The following is a 16,676-nucleotide window of genomic DNA, read 5'->3' on the forward strand; positions in this document are numbered from 1 at the left end:
GAGGGGGCTGAGAGAGAAAGGGGGATGTGTGTGTTAGGACGGGTCCCCAGGACTTTAGGGCTGATTTGCTGGGAAGTGGGATCAGCTCTACAGATTGCAGGCTGATCGCCACAGATAAGGTGGGTCCTAAAAAGGGCCTCATCAGAGCACATCAATCCAGTGCTGAGTGTTTTCCCACCCTGGAGACAGAGCCAATCAAACTGGAGGGAGTCAGGGAGAAGAACTATGAACACCCCACTTGCTTTGCCATTACAGTGCATCAAAGCATCACTCAGTGCCATTTCCACTTGTTTTTTCCTCTGCCAGGGATTCAAGGGCCAGAACTTGAGAGAGATGAGACTTTCCATGGTGCCTGAGAGGCCTCTGTGTTGCTTTCTTCTCAGCCCTGCTCAGGGTTCTTTGTGTCATCATGAAGATCCTTTCTATCATACCACTTATCACAAGCTGAAATTATTTGATAAATAATAATTTACCAAAGACTTCTCTCTCCACTAGAGTGAACCATAAGATCATGAACATTATCTTATTTGTTTGCCACTGTAGTGCCAGCTCTCAGCAGAGTGGTGCAAAGTGATGCCCCAGAAATCTTCATTAAGGAATGGGATGGATGAATACCATTTTCTTGGGGATCCTCTGTGTGTCAGCAAGGAGCCCAGAGCTGTACCAGCATTTCTCATCTACTCATAATGATAGTAAATGAGAAATGCTGGTACAGCTCTGGGCTCTGTGAAGGGGGGATTAGCAATTATTATTATTATTTTTTGAGACAGAGTCTTACTCCATTGTCCTGTGTAGACTTCTGTAGTGTCATAACTCGGAGCAACCTCAAACTCCTTGACTCAAGTGATCCTCCCGACCCCAGCCTCCCAAGTCTCTGAGACTACAGGCACCCACCACAATGACTGGCTGGTTTTTCTTTCTTTTTTTTTTTTATTGTTGGGGATTCATTGAGGGTACAATAAGCCAGGTTACACTGATTACAATTGTTCGGTAAAGTCCCTCTTGCAATCATGTCTTGCCCCCATAAAGTGTGACACACAACAAGGCCCCACCCACCTCCCTCCTTCCCTCTTTCTGTTCCCCCCCCCATAACCATAATTGTCATTAATTGTCCTCATATCAAAATTGAGTACATAGGATTCATGCTTCTCCATTCTTGTGATGCTTTACTAAGAACAATGTCTTCCACGTCCATCCAGGTTAATACGAAGGATGTAAAGTCTCCATTTTTTTTAATGGCTGAATAGTATTCCATGGTATACATATACCACAGCTTGTTAATCCATTCCTGGGTCGGTGGGCATTTAGGCTGTTTCCACATTTTGGCGATTGTAAATTGAGCAGCAATAAACAGTCTAGTACAAGTGTCCTTATGATAAAAGGATTTCTTTCCTTCTGGGTAGATGCCCAGTAATGGGATTGCAGGATCAAATGGGAGGTCTAGCTTGAGTGCGTTGAGGTTTCTCCATACTTCCTTCCAGAAAGGTTGTACTAGTTTGCAGTCCCACCAGCAGTGTAAAAGTGTTCCCTTCTCTCCACATCCACGCCAGCATCTGCAGTTTTGAGATTTTGTGATGTGGGCCATTCTCACTGGGGTTAGATGATCTCTCAGGGTTGTTTTGATTTGCATTTCTCTAATATATAGAGATGATGAACATTTTTTCATGTGTTTGTTAGCCATTTGTCTGTCGTCTTTAGAGAAAATTCTATTCATGTCTCTTGCCCATTGATATAAGGGATTGTTGGCTTTTTTCATGTGGATTAATTTGAGTTCTCTATAGATCCTAGTTATCAAGCTTTTGTCTGATTGAAAATATGCAAATATCCTTTCCCATTGTGTAGGTTGTCTCTTTGCTTTGGTTATTGTCTCCATTTCTATTTTTAGTAGAAATAGGGTCTTGCTCTTGCTTAGGGTAGTCTCGAACTCCTGAGCTCATGTGATCCTCCTGCCTCTGTCTCACAGAGTTATCATCTATATTTTATTGATAAGAAAATTAAAGCTCAGAAAGGTCAAGTAGTTTGTTTATGGTCTCACCATTACAGCTGGGATTCTAACTTAGATGTGACTGACTCCAAAGTATGTGCTCTTAATTCTTATGCCAGGGATAAAATACATCTGCATTGCCAGCATCAAAGATTGGCAGTTGCTACTGGGAGCCCTTAGCTGAGAAAACTTTGAGGCAATGTCCCAACTTAGTGGAAAAGAGTGCTGAGATCAATTAGTAATGTCTGCAAGAGGTGAAGTAAAATGTCTAGTAGCAGATGCACCATCTACTTTCCATTCTTACACATCATTATATTGCCTCCCTAAAGATGTGCAATAGAGGTAGAGAAAAAAAAAAAAAAGAGAGAGAAACTAAGAGGCATACATGCTTGGTTTCTTTTTTGGCCCTCATTAATCACTCCCTATTGTTGCATTTGTCTTTTTATGGCAAGGGGAACAAATCTATCTACAGCCTTGTTTGGAGCATAGAATACAATCAGAAGTGGAAATTAGCTTTGTAGAGTCTTGCCAGCAAAAGTTCTGATATTGCTTCTTAATCTGACTTCATGATACTTGCGGGGGGGCTTCAAGTCACCTGATATTTTTGAGGGACTCCAACACTTCTGTGCAGGAACAGGGAGTTGGGGGAAGTGACAGGCTGCTGAGCTGGATTGGGGAATTGGAGCCTGGTTGCATGTAAGCCTTTGCAATCCATTGGTTATGGCATCATCACCGTATATTTACCCAGCCCAGCTAACACCTGGGAGGTAAAGCATAGTAGCTTGATTAAGAGTTGGGCTTGTAGAATTTAAATTTCAGCCTTGCTGCTTACTGTGTAATCTGGGTAAGTTATTTAACCTCTTTGAACTTTGGTTGCTTATTTAAAACAAAATCTACCTTTCGGGCCTGGCACGAGGATTAAATGAGACAGTTCAGTAGAAGGAAACAATTTGGCCCTGGCGTATAGCAAGCATTCAGTACAGTAGTTACAGTGAGGAACCTAGATGCATATGTGGAAATGGGAAAAGTAGAACAAGGATCTGTGTTGCCCCAAGCCTGATAGTTGGTGAATTTGTTATTTATCTCCTAGTTTGCATCTGGATGTTTTGAGTACCCAGCCTCAGTGTTTCCAGAACTGATGTATTCAGAAAACAAAGGGCAGGAGTGTTCAGAACTGTTCATCCCTTGAAATACAAGCCGGGTCTATGGTCTTGTTGCTACTGGTAGGCCTCTCTCTAATCAAACAAGGGATCAAAATCACCTGGCAGCCAGTAAGGGTGGGGAACCTGCAACCTTCTAAGTTCAAGATTCTTCTTTATTAAGCATCAAAGGAGGCAAGGACATCTTCCTCTTTCTCTGCTGTACCCCTTTTAATAAAGGATTTATTCTGCAAAATTTGGATTCAGTCAAAAGGCTGCACTTAAAGATCTAAATGGCCACATTTTTCCAGAAGGCCACAGATTCCCTCACCCCTGGGTAGGTGCCCACAGTGATGAGCAGCCTTTATTATTAAGAACTAATCATGTCCCAGGAACTTTGTGCTCCTGATAGCCCTGTCATGTAGCCATGATTACCACTCCTGCTTTGCAGGTAATGAGATTGCAGTTCAGTATCTTTAATTTACTGTCTGGCTTCAGCATCCCCACATGATTTTAACCACTCAGTCATACTTTCTAAATCTGGTTTCATGAAGAATCTGTGTGGCAGGGGGGCTAAGTGTCAGATGTAGAAATGAGGGCTTGTGAAAGCCTGTTGAGGGGTCACAGCCATGGTTCTCATGCCCAGCTGCCCAGCTGAAGCACCCAAGGAGAGTAAACCTGAGATACCTGGTCCCCGCCCATCGGAACTTTTGATACACTTGATACAGGATGGAGCCAGAGATTTCTAGGTGATTCTGCTAGGTTGCTAGGCTTGAGAACCACCGGGGCAGAAGGCGAGGGTTGAGAGGGACTTAGCACATTCCTTGTGGTAAGGAGTGTTTCCATTCCCTCCTTCCTAAGAAGTGGCTGATGGTCACACAAGGTGGTATACCGTGATCTCGGTATCTACATTGACAGTGTGTGGGTGGGGAAGCTTGACAACAGCACAGGGTGTTGGGTGGATAAACAGCTTGTAATGTGCTGTTTAAATGGGAAGCATCGGGATGAAGGGTTTCAGGGCTTGAAGTGACCCCATTTCAGTTTCAGTCTGGGGGTGCCCTGGGCCACATCCTAAGCAGCTCTGAATCATCAGTACCCACTAGGTAGGAAGGGGTTCGTCCTCTGAGGCCAAAGTGTAAGGCGTCTTCACACAGTTTGGAGGAACTAGGAAACTCTCACTGCTCCATTCTTGGGTTGAGGATCAGTGTGAGCAGATGCATTATTAGAACCATTAAATGGCTCTCAATATGGAGAATGAGATTTATGAAGGAAATATGAAACAGTAAACACACTTCCAGTTATGGATTGGGCTAAACAGACCATTGAGCTGAATGCTAATGGCTGCCTCCTGTTTCCTTTGAACATTTCACTGTGGCAACTGGCAGGTGCCCTTTCCCACCTTCTCTTTGATTTTCCCATAATTCTCTTCTGCTGTGTTTTTTTTTGGATGCTAATGGGCACATGCCACAAATAGTAGTTAGAGAGAGAGAATTAGAATTTAACGACAACAAAAAAAGAGCAAATTAGGCTGGAGTAGGTTTCCAGCTTTTCACATTATTTGCTTGTAGGATGTAGCAATATCAGGTACCGAGAACAGGCTGGACAGACTGAGGTCAACATCTTTAGTTGATGTGAATATCTTAAATACACTTCATAACAAAGCATCAAGCATGACTTCTGAAGCTTAGTCCTCCTGAAGCAGGAGGTCAAGAGTTTGATATACTTGGATATAAATATGAATACGTGCCATTGCCTAAAAGCTGTGTGACCTTGAATGAAGAACTTTTTCCTGTCTGCACCTAAGTTTCCCCATCTGTAAATTAGGGTTGATAATAATAATCACTGCCTCATAGGGCTACTAGGGTGGAGGGGTGCTTAACAAAAAGTGGGTATAAAGCCCTTAGTACAGTGCCTGGCACCCAGTAGGTCCCCAGTGATCAATGGCCATTCTGATAATGATGGTGTGAATAACAACTTGCTGGGAGGCTTTATGCCAAGACCTTCCCTTAGTTTCAAATCTTTTATGTGTAAAAGGCATGCTAACCACAGTACCTCAGTCATTTGTTTAAAGCTTTAAAATAAAATGATGGGGAATACTTGGCACAGGACTTGACACCTACCAAGAGCTCATGGAGGACTTGCTGAATGAAAGGAAAGAAAATAAACAAATGCAATGCCAGCTCAATCCTCAGACCCTAAGCGTTTAATATCAGACACTGAGGGAGAAAAATGCAAGAGGCCCTGGACTCTGTCAGTTACCTTTGTTAGCAGCCAATGACTTTCATTGCTTCTCCTCATCACACCTATTCCTCCTAGCTCTTATCAAGACCAAGTTTGGAAAAGGGAAAATATGGTGCTGACACACAGCATGATGCTGAAACCCCAGGGTACAGAGCGTGGCCCCAGTCAGGAAGGGTCATATGTGGCAGAGCTGCCTGCACACCACTGCTCAGCCAAGTCAGCCGGCTTGGGGGTCCTCTTCTGTCCCTGCCCCTGGCTCTGAACTGGTCAGTGTCCTCACCTTGAGCCCCATGCCCTCTTTTTCCTATCCAGTGTCACCCTCCTGGCTCTGTTCCCGAGGGCAGTGACTCAGCTCTGAAATTGTCTCTCCTTCCTCTGCCAAGCTCTGGCTTTCCTGCCTCCCTCTCCATGCTCTCCCTGGGAGAAAACAGTCTGGTAAACCAGCCACTGAAATAACTGCTTAGTCAGCCACTCTCACAGGGGAATAGAAATGTCTTTTAAATAGCATTATGATTTTAATTTCTAATTATAAAAGTGATATATGTTTATTTTAGAAGACTTGTGGGGACAATCTGGGGAAAGAAAATAAACATACAGAAGAAAATAAAAATTGTGAGGCCCAGGTCACAGTCCAGGCCAAATCAATCAGAATTTCTAGAAGTAGAATCAGTCAGCAGGGCTGTTTTCTTAAGTTGTCCAAGTGATTCCAGTGTGCAGGCAAGGCTGAACCATCAATGTAGAGATACCTGTCAATAATACTCTGAAATATTTCTTTATTTCTTTCTTTTTCTTTTTTTTTTTTGAGACAGTGTCTCAAGTTGTCGCCCTTGGTAGAGTGCCATGATGTCACAGCTAACAGCAACCTCCAACTCTTGGGCTTAAGCCATTCTCTTGCCTCAGTCCCCCAAGTAGCTGGGACTACAGGCACTGGCCACAATGCCTGGCTATTGTTTGGTTGTAGTTGTCATTGTTGTTTGGCAGACTAGGGTTGGATTAGAACCTGCCAGCTCCAGTATATGATATATGGCTGGCACTCTGCCCAATGAGCTACGGGCACCGAGCCTGAAATATTTTCTTTTACTTTTTATTTTGTTATTCAGATTCTACTATACCTGTTGTTTAAAACCTGATTTGGGGGGGTTTTCTGTGGGGGGTTATAATATATTATGAGCCTCTTCCCATATCATTAAATATTCCTTGAAAGCATGATTTTTAAATATGGGTATATAATTTTCCATCTAACAAATGCATGTAATTAATTTTAGTCAATATTCCGCTATCAAATATTTTCCTCAAAGTTTGCTAATTAAAACAATAATGAGATGTATTTCTGTCTCCATCTCTGATCACTTACTTAGTTAACACTTGGATGCATTTTATCACATGCTGGATACACTATCCTAAGGCATTGCGTGTATTTCCTTTAATCCTCACAACCTGCATAACAGAAAGGTACTAATTTTTTCCACATCTTAAAAATAAAGAAACTGAGACTTAGAAAGCTTAAATTACCTGGCTGGTAAATGGCAAAGCCAGTCTATGCTCTGGAATTAAAATTGCTGGTTTGAAAAAAATGAACATTTTCAAGCATTTTGAAATGTATTTCCAAATAAGCGCGTGAAAGGTTGTAAGATTGACTTCTCATTAACAACCACAACCACAACCCCAGCAATGACAACAGATTGACTTCTCACCAGCAGCACATGTGAAAGTGCAGGGTCTCCGAACTGAGAAGAATTCCATAACCCGATGAAATCCATTAATTCAAAAACTCTCCCTAGTCATAGATCTACTATATATGTAAAAAATATTTTAAAATAGAATTTTAAAAAATGATATCCAATAGTTGTGTAGCATGGCTTTATGGTTTGGAAGTGAAGTGCCAAGAGTCAGATGGTATTGTTGTTGTAGAGGTGGGGAAAGAGAACTGCCCTGAAGTCTTCAGTTTGTGCCCCACTGTGGCCCGCTCTGTGGGATAACCCTAAGACTGTTCCTGTGCATTTGTTCCTCCCCAATTCTCTTTTCCCCTCTTCTTTTTGGGAGAATGCTTTTGGTGAGACAGAGAAAAAAGAAAGATACTTTCAAGTGCAGCCATTCATGGAAGAGGCACTGAGAGGGCATGCTCAGAGCAAACTTTGTTGGCTTCTTATGTTATACAGAAGGGTCCATGGCCCCCTCCCCTGAACAGATCTGACTCAACTCCCTCTGGCTGCTCATGGGAGTGTATGGAACTGATTTTCTGGGAGTCCTGGAGGAAGGCAGTGGACAAGGGAATCCCAGGAAAGAGAAAGAGAAGATAGGCAAAAGAGAAGGGACTTCCGGAGTCCCCCTGCAGAGCCCCGTGAGCTGACGTGTCTCAATGGGAAACTTACAAAACTCTGCACCACCTCCTGGTTTCTGAGAATGTTAGCAAGTCCAGTAGTAAGCTTGTTTATTTTTCTTTTGGAAGAGAATTGAAACTACCCAAGACTTTTCCTGTCATCCTCTCCATCACCACACACACACACTGATATTACCCACATTTCTGAGGGATCCCCTATTTATAGCATGAAAGCAAAATAATTTCCCATGACTGCGAACTCCTTGAAGACAGGGCCCATCTCTTTTCTCTCTCTGTCTTTTAATTCTATTCATTCTCAGCAGCTCTGGCAGTTCACAATTTTCATTTCTATTTACAGGGCACCTCATTCTATTGATTGAGGCTTTGATGGTAATTATGTTAGTGAACTCTGTTTTGGTTGGTAGCTATGGAAACCCAATTCAAAATTTCTTAAGTGATGAAAGGAGAGTCTAGGATGGAGAAGAGGTATGGCTGGATACAAAGTTTGTTATTTGTTTCTCTGTCTCTCTCTCTCTCCATTTGGCTCTCCATTTCTCCTTCTTTAGACAGTCCTCACTCTCTTGCTCACGAATAGGCTTTCCCCACAGGTTCAGAGGAGATGCCTTCCCTTGGATTTTACATATGATTATTGGCAGAGAGAAATTATCTTTTTCCTAGCTCATTGCCAATCTGGATTGATTAAACCTGAAGACCACATATGCCTGTCTTTTGCATGATCCCAACTTTACGATATAGGGGAGAGAGAGGACTGTGTCTCCCAGCATCCCTACATCAGTCCCAGAGAGATTGGCTAGCTGACTTGACTTGCGTCACATCAAATCAACCTACTACTGTATCCAGCAGAATAAAGTATCACAAGTGGCCAGACCATTTATAGGACAACCATGTGGTCTGGAGTGGCCTCAGTGGCTTAAAGGGCAGAAAATAGTGTGCCAGGAAGACAAAACCTGCTATGAATCCTGTTGTTCAGATTCACGTTTGCCCAGTCCAGAGTTTCAGCTGGTCATTAATAGCATGTTCTTTCCAGCACTTTTCTATTTGAAAATAAGACAAACACTTTTTTTTTTTATTAAAGTCTGTTTTTTAGAACTCTTTCACTTCAGTCATTCTTCCCTGTACTTTTAAAATATGCAGGTATCATTATATTTACTGCCAAACTTTTTCAATGAGTAGGTCTACTTTCGATGCCTCAGTTTCTTAACCAGTTATTTACTGTAAAGCCCTTTAAATATTAGGGTTGGACATACCCATCTGCTGAAGCTGTGCCTTGCAGGTCACTAATGCTCCCTGGGTTGCCGAATACACCGTCTTTTGTTGACCGCCTTCTCCTGGCTGCTGAAGCATTCCATGGTGGGTGACACTAACTTTCCGGCGCCATCTCCATTTTGAGACCAAAAATTGTCCTCATAAAGGATCCAGAAAAGCTGTTTTCCTTCTTGGCACTTCTGCCCTTTGGGGCTGTTTGGTTTTGTTCTCTGTCTATAAATAGAGGAGGGACTCATTGTTCACTCCGACCCCCACCTTTCAGCAGGGCTATATTTTGCCTTTGGAAGACAAAACAGACTTGTGAGAAAGTTCTGGAATTAGGCAAATTTGGATTCACTTCCCAGCTTCAGTACTTACTAGCTATGGGGCCAGCAGAGAGGTTTTTTTTTGTTGTTGTTTGTTTTTTGCAACCTCTTTGAGCATCAATTCCTTCTCCTATCAATGGTGGGAAACCATAGTGCCTGCTTCAAATGACAGCTGTACAGCTTCATAGCAAGGCCCTGCACCCCCAAATGCTCAATAGATGTGCTTTGTCCCCATCACCTGAGCTTAGTTCTGTGCTGACTCACCACCTCTATGTATCTTATACAAGTTGCCAGTCCATTAAATATTTTTAAACATATTAATGTGTTCCATATTCTAAAGAAGGTGGACATTAGAAACACTCCTAAATTCATGGGTCGATGGGCACTTGGGTTTCTTCTATGACTTGGCTATTACGATTTAATAAAAAAAAGAAATAAAAAACACTCCTAAAAATACTCTTTAGTAACAGGCCTTCCCTACTTTTTCTTTGTGTAAGAATAGCCTTCCCTCTATTCCTCTGATATAACAGACATCTCTCCCTACTCCCTCCCATCACTTTCAACATCCACTGCTCTTTCCCATAGAAAGAACCACTGTTTAGAGGGAACTGTCTTTTCATGCCAGATGGCTCTGGTGGGCTAAGGGATGTCACACGACTGAGGCTTGACTGATCATGGGATCTCATGCCCCTTACCATGCTTGGTTCAGTAGTGATGGCATGATCCAAGTTTGGTTAACTGATGTCCTTCCCTTGAGCTTTATGTGCCAGTGCTGGGAAAGAGAAATGCTCCTTTCCTCGGGAGCTGCTAATCTGGAGTTGCTAAAGCCTGGAGCTGCCCGGGCTAGGTACCCTGCTGTGTGGATAAAGCTCTTCTTTGCTAGGAAGGAATGAGTCTAACAGGTAGAGAGAAGCAAAAAAGCACTTTGAGGAAGATTTATGAAGACTATCTAAGATATGGAATGAGATGGGATGAGGAAGGAAGGAGACAGGAAGAGAGAGAGAAAAATCATTATTTCATTTCCTGAGGGCATTCAAGTCCTATAGATATGAGCCTATAAATTCTGATTTTCCTTTAGGCCAGACTGAGTCTATTCCTTGAATTCAAGGGTCCCAGTAATTTCATTGGTTTATTTCAAGTTAACAGTTCCTTATGAGTGAGAGCTGTGTATACATCACAACAAAATCCCAATAGCTATTGTAAGTTGCTACTAGGGGACTGAGTCATATATTGAATTCCTACTAAGAGCAGAAAGATCTGGGATGACAAAGCTGGCTATCACTGGAACCTAGCATAGTGTTTGACACACGGAAGGTCCTAATATGTATTTGGAGCTTGATCCTCCAGCAGAGGATCTGGTTGGGTCAGTCGCCATTCAGCACAGGATAATCCATCTGGCTGGACCACAGACTCCCACATGGGCCTATATCTTGGCTCTCTATGGGTTGGCTACCTCACTCAGTCAGGCCAGAGGTGAATGGAGAGCCATGATGCAGGCAATAACCTCTTTTGCATAAGGAATTTCTAAAATTCGACTGTGGGCCGGCACTCTAGGTCTCACGGGGGAGTGCAAAACAGCAGAGGGGCACTCCACGAGGCTTGTTCAGGCTGAGTCCTCCATTTACAGCCCTCGTGGGGGGCTCGGAGAATTGTGGGGAACTCCAGAGAAAGCCAAGCTGTCCTGCTGAGAGTCTTCACTTGAGCTTCTCTTCCAGAGGGAAGGCATGATTCTGGATAGAGGGGCATCCTGAGAAACCATGGGAGCCTGAAGCGACTGGCCACAGCTTGCTGGTGAGAAACACTCCCCTGCTGTGGTGGGGCCTGCCCCAGTGTGATGGCAGCCTCTGCTGGGGACAAGAGCCTGAAGAAGCAACAGTAGTCTGGGCTGGCCTGGCTCTGGCCATGTCCCCAGGCCTTGTTCTCACTGTAAGCTGACACTGGTTGGGAGAGGCCACTTCCCTCCTCCTTGAGGGCTCCAGCAAGTCTATTCTCAGCCTGTGGAGGCTGCGGGGCTGGTGTGAGGAAAACAAGCCAAGCCCTGAGCAGGGCAAAGCCCCAGCTTTGGGTCTTCCAGGGGACTTGCCTTTGGAAAGTTGTTGGCAACTTTTAACTTTGAAGTTGATTTTAACTTGGTCTTGTCTCAGAGATAACAGGGTTAAGTGGAGTGTGATGAGCAATGGGGAGGGGTACTGGGGAGGGTCCTGGAGGCTGGGGGTAGCCCTGGCTCTTTCCCCGAGACATTGCTGGTTTCTCTTGGCCTCAGCTCCTCCAGGGGAGTTGAGGATGGTTGTTCCACCCTGTGCTCTTGGAGCAACTTGAGTAATCCCCACTTCTCATCAAACCAGGATCTAAATCCATTTGCTCTATGGAGAGTATGGAAAAGGTGGGCTTTGAAGTTAGCTTTATTTATAGCCAGTAGGGGATGGATGAGAAGAACATTATTCCACATAATAGTAGCAATAACCATTACAATAATAACAAACAACCATTTTCACACAAAGTAGCAAGAGAAGGATTCAGCTGAGGAGGAGCCTAGACACCAATCAGACATCCACCCTGTTGAGAATTGCTTCCTTTAGAGAGCTGTCTGCCTCTACAGAGAAATAAATGTGACCTGTGAAGGAGCCCTGAGTTTTTGCAAAGATGATTGCTCATCTAACTGAATGTGAATTATAGTAGAAAGGAAGATGGGGATCCTTCCCTGTGCCCAGAATCATTGCTTTTATGACTGGAAGGACACAGAGGGTCATTTGGATTGGTGTAATCTTTGCAGAAATCATTGTTGTGTGTGCCATGCTAAGGAGACATACACCAAGGTCGGACATTAGGGAGAGAAGTTCTATGGACCGATCTGGGGTAACATGGCTCAGGAGTGTCACAATGGACCATCTTCTCAGGACCACATGGGAGGGTAGGACTTGACAAAGGAAGTAAAGGGGGTGCCTTTGCTAAAACTCATGGAAGGGATGCTGGGCAAGCAGAAAGAGCAGATGTTTGTGCTCTCAGGGCCTCAGCTGTGAGATGTTGCCACTGGCACATGGGGTAGCACAGGTCCAATGACCCCCAGCTCTGGGGCCAGTTTCCTAGTAGGTCTGTGGCTGGGCCAATGCTACAGCATGGGCCTGGCAGATGGAGGAGAAAGAAGGGATGCTGAGAATACAGTTCCTTGCCTTCTAGTGCAGGCCCTTCCGCCTACACAAGCCATTTCTCTGGCACACCCACGCCTCCTGGCCTTTGTTTGAGCTATGCCCTCTGTCTGGAACTCCGTTGCCTTTCTTATTACTTGTTAATTCATTTTGTTCTTTCACTCTTAAGAGTATGGCCTGAGAGCCAATCTCTTCTAACTAGGTCCCTCTTCCCCATGCATTAGGTGTTGTTTGTACAAATAGTTAGCACAAACACAAGGCAAAAGTTCAAGCTTGCAAAAAGATATGAAGAGAAAAGTTTGGTCTTCAGAGGTCATCACTTTTTCCTCCAGAACACACGCGCATGTGCGAGCACACAGGCACCCCAGCTCTAGGGTCTATCTCACCAGACTGCCAGCACTCTGAGGGGTGTTTGCTTCTGGGGTGCAAGGGACTAGGACCGCCTGGCTCCCTGCATGAGTTCAAAAGGTTCAGCAAGTAACTGCTGAGAGCCATGTTCTTGCACAAGGAGAAAGGGGCAGGGGGAAGGGGGCGGATTCTGTCTGAGATCACTGAGTGCCGTACTCTGTGATCTATGAGCTGCTTTTAATTTCCTGTGCTCAGCCTCTAGCAGTCTGATGAAATGAAGCAGATAGCAGGGCTTCACATCTAGCCCTGCTGGGCCGAGCTTGTCTGCTCGCTGTGGGGTTACAATCCCTGGACCCCAGAGAGAGAAGAGCCCAGAGCACCCCCAATCCACGCTTCCCCAGCCTCTGTCTGGGCAAGGAAAGAGGCAGAAACGAAGCTGCGTTGGCAACCCCCATGGCTCCTAGGGTGGTGGTTCTGAGTTTGCCACTTGGGGTCTGGGGTCAGACAGAGATGGTCTGGGTCCCAGCTGTGTGACTTGAAGGCAAGTTGCCTTAACTCTCTGAACCTCAGTTTCCTCAAATGTATGTGGGATCTAGAGTGAGACTAACTAGAGTGCTGGATTTTGTTACAGCTCATGTCACTGTTCATCAAGGGCTTCCACCTTCCTTCCTTTCCCCCTTCCCTTTCTCTGCCATTTCTCTTCTGCCCTCTCCTTCATCTCGCCTTCCTCCTCTTCCCATTTTCTCCTCACAACAACCAGACAAGTTTCCCATGCTTTGAGATTGGTAGCTGAGGCTCAGAGAAAGGACATCACGTGCCTGGAGTCACACCAGGATGAGTGACAGAGGAGGGAGAGAGATGCCCCCACATTCCTCCTTGGGGTACCCTGCCACCTCGGTGAGGCAGTACTGGCTCTGTCCCTGATTAGCTGTAAGTCCTGGAGCAAGTCACTTTACCCCACAGTGCCGCTGCTTCCTGGTCTGTAAATAGGACAGTAGCAATAGCTACCTCACAGGGTGGGAATTAAAGCATCTAAAGTGCTTATCAGAGAGCCTGGTACTCATCAAGTGCTTGATGAAGGTCACCTTTGTGCCTACAACCTGACAATTCTCCACATCGTCATCACAAAGATTGTGTGCATTCTAACTGATGTCATGTTTTGGACTGGAGCTTATTTTGTGCTTTGCAATGTAAAATATTTAATTGCAATGCAAAATAAAAATCAATCAAATTTTCACCTGGTGAAGTTGTTAATACCCCATGCTGGTGTGCGTGTGGTAAGATGGGCACTCTCATGGGAGCTGTTGTATTCACGCAATGCCAGCCAGGGGCACCCTACAGCTGGTAGGTTCGAACAATAAGGTGAACCTGGCTCATGGACCACCAAGGAGATGGAATATGGTGTCAACTTTGGGAAGGCAACTTTGAAGTCATACTCTAGATGATGTAGAATGTTCAACTTGAGGCAAAGCAGGAGGAGCAAAGCCCCAGTATCTAAAGATGGCAAGAATGAACCTGTAACCCGTAGAGATATAGACAAAGCAATGAGTATTCCTCAGGGAGTGTCACTAAAATAGGGAGCAAGAACTGAAAATGCCTCCCACTTTTGTAGACAGATGAAGAGGGAGAGGTTCAGACAATCACTGTTTAAATATTAAGTGGAAGAGTGACCCCTGAAAACTAGAGCCCTTAAAAACAACCTGCAAACCTCCATGGATGATGCGCACCTCAAGTCATCCTCTCAAACTTATCTACACTCTTGATTCATCCCACCCTATTAAGCTCATTGCTCCCTGCCCACCTTTGAATGCATTTCCATTGGCTCCATAAAGATGATGAGCACACCCTCCTCATGGGGATGTGTGCAGTGAAACAGAGACCTCACCGCAGAAGGTCAGCACAGAATAAGTGCTCCAGAGAGGCAGCTCTTCTTATTGGGTGGGGAATTCTTGGGCCACATGCCTTTGATATTGACAAGGACAGGAGAGTGCTGTCCTCGTTAGTCACCTGTTCTCAGTGGCTCCATAGCCCTGGATAAGACACTTAGTGCCTCTGAGCCTAACTTTTTTCGTTTGTGAAATGGGAATCATAATACTACCTTCCCTATTAGGTTGCTCCGAGTATTAATTGAGGTAGTGCATAAATGCCCTTGCCCTTGCCTTGATGTCTGTCGCATGATAAGTGCTTAACAAACGCGGCTGTGAGTTCCTGTTATGGCTGTTACATTTTGCTGCCTCTCTGGCAAGTGGCTGATTTCCACCAACTGCGCTTCTGGTGCTACCCATAGGTTTAATTGCTGCAGTTTGCCCATCTGTGAGGTGCAGACTAGACTTTAATACCCTCTACCCAACAAGAAAAATGATGCTGGGCATGTTGGGAGCATTTCCTCTCGCACTTACTTTGGCTCAGTGCTATTTTGGAGCTGTGTGCTGCATGCCTTTTGCAGATGAAGCGATTGCCACAGCAAGATCGGGACTCTGAGCAGCGTGACTGGCTCCAGGTTCTCCACCTCATTGTTGACTTTGGCAGTGAGGACACTGGAGGAGGGCTGCCATGGTTGCATACTTCAGAGCAGCAAAGAAAAGAGAAAACAACGTGGCTCTTGCCAAATTCCTTGAGCAACAAGGGAAAGAAACAGAAACAAGTAACATGAGTAACCACACGAAAATGTGACTGAAGTGTGTTGGAAGGATCTGAAAGCCTTTGGGGCATGCTTCAGGAAGAATAAGCTGTTCCTGTGTGGCTGCCTACAGGTTTTCATGCTGGTGGGTGTCTTGTTAGCAAAGAGAGGTAGAATTTCTCCTAGGGCACCTGGACGTTGTGTGTGTGGGAGGATAGATTGTGGGGAGACTGGAAAGAGAAAGTGGTGACATCTATGATAGACTCTGAATATTTTCCTATGTAGTAGGGGATGTAACCCTCTCTCTCCTCCCCAATTCAACTATGCAACTTTTAATTATGTGTGCATTAATCTCCAGTGTTTTGGGAATTTAGGAGTTTTGGGGGGGACCACAGCAGAGTGCTGAAAGTAAGCTCAAAGTTAATATTAAACATGAGCAGTGATGGCCACAGGGCATTTGCACATACTGATCACTACTATATGAAAATACAGTGACCTGCTTGCTTATACAGATATCATCTTCCACCCAAAAATAAAAGGTTGTGGCATGGAGAACCCTCAGATTACTCAATTGGCATGGATTAATAAGAAACAGTGGTTGGCATCAACCTCCTCCTGTCCTTACCCTTCAGAAAAGAAAATTAAACGATATACAGCTAAAGACAAATTGAGGGGAGATTACATGGAATCTTTCCAAATGGGAAGAAGAAGAAAGGAAATTTTCTTTCTTTTTTTTTTTTTTGTAGAGACACAGTCTCACTTTAATGGCCCTCGGTAGAGTGCCGTGGCGTCACACAGCTCACAGCAACCTCCAACTCCTGGGCTTAAGCGATTCTCTTGCCTCAGCCTCCCGAGTAGCTGGGACTACAGGCGCCTGCCACAACGCCCGGCTTAAAAGGAAATTTTCCTTAAGGAAGAAGCTGTTGATACCTCAAGTCTGATGTTCCTTTTATCTACTGCTGCTTTAAAAACCACCCTGGCTTAAAACAACAACATTTATTTTGCTCATGAATTGGCAGTTTGGCCAAGATTTGGCAGAACAGTCTCTCTATGTCTCTCCACTCAGCTGGATGGCTGGAGCTGGAAGCTTCTCATGGTTTGCTCACACACATGCTGGCAATCAATGCTGGCTGTCAGCAGAGGCCCTTGCTGAGGTTGTGGCCAGAACACCTACACTGCTCCATGTGGCCTGGGCCACCTCACCATATGGAGGCGAGGTTCCAAGGGTGAGTGAGCACCTTGGTTGAGAATCAGGCAGAATCTGTATCACCTTTTCTGACAGAGCC

The 16,676-nt window shown here is 44.8% G+C and overlaps 1 pseudogene; it reads right to left on the reverse strand.

Moving 5' to 3' along the window:
- Window positions 1-10,833: 10,833 nt before the first annotated feature.
- LOC128568558 (MIT domain-containing protein 1-like) overlaps window positions 10,834-16,676 on the reverse strand; it is a 90,193-nt pseudogene continuing 84,350 nt past the window's right edge.

Source organism: Nycticebus coucang, chromosome 17 (assembly GCF_027406575.1).
Source record: "Nycticebus coucang isolate mNycCou1 chromosome 17, mNycCou1.pri, whole genome shotgun sequence".
In the NCBI taxonomy this organism is placed as follows: domain Eukaryota; kingdom Metazoa; phylum Chordata; class Mammalia; order Primates; family Lorisidae; genus Nycticebus; species Nycticebus coucang.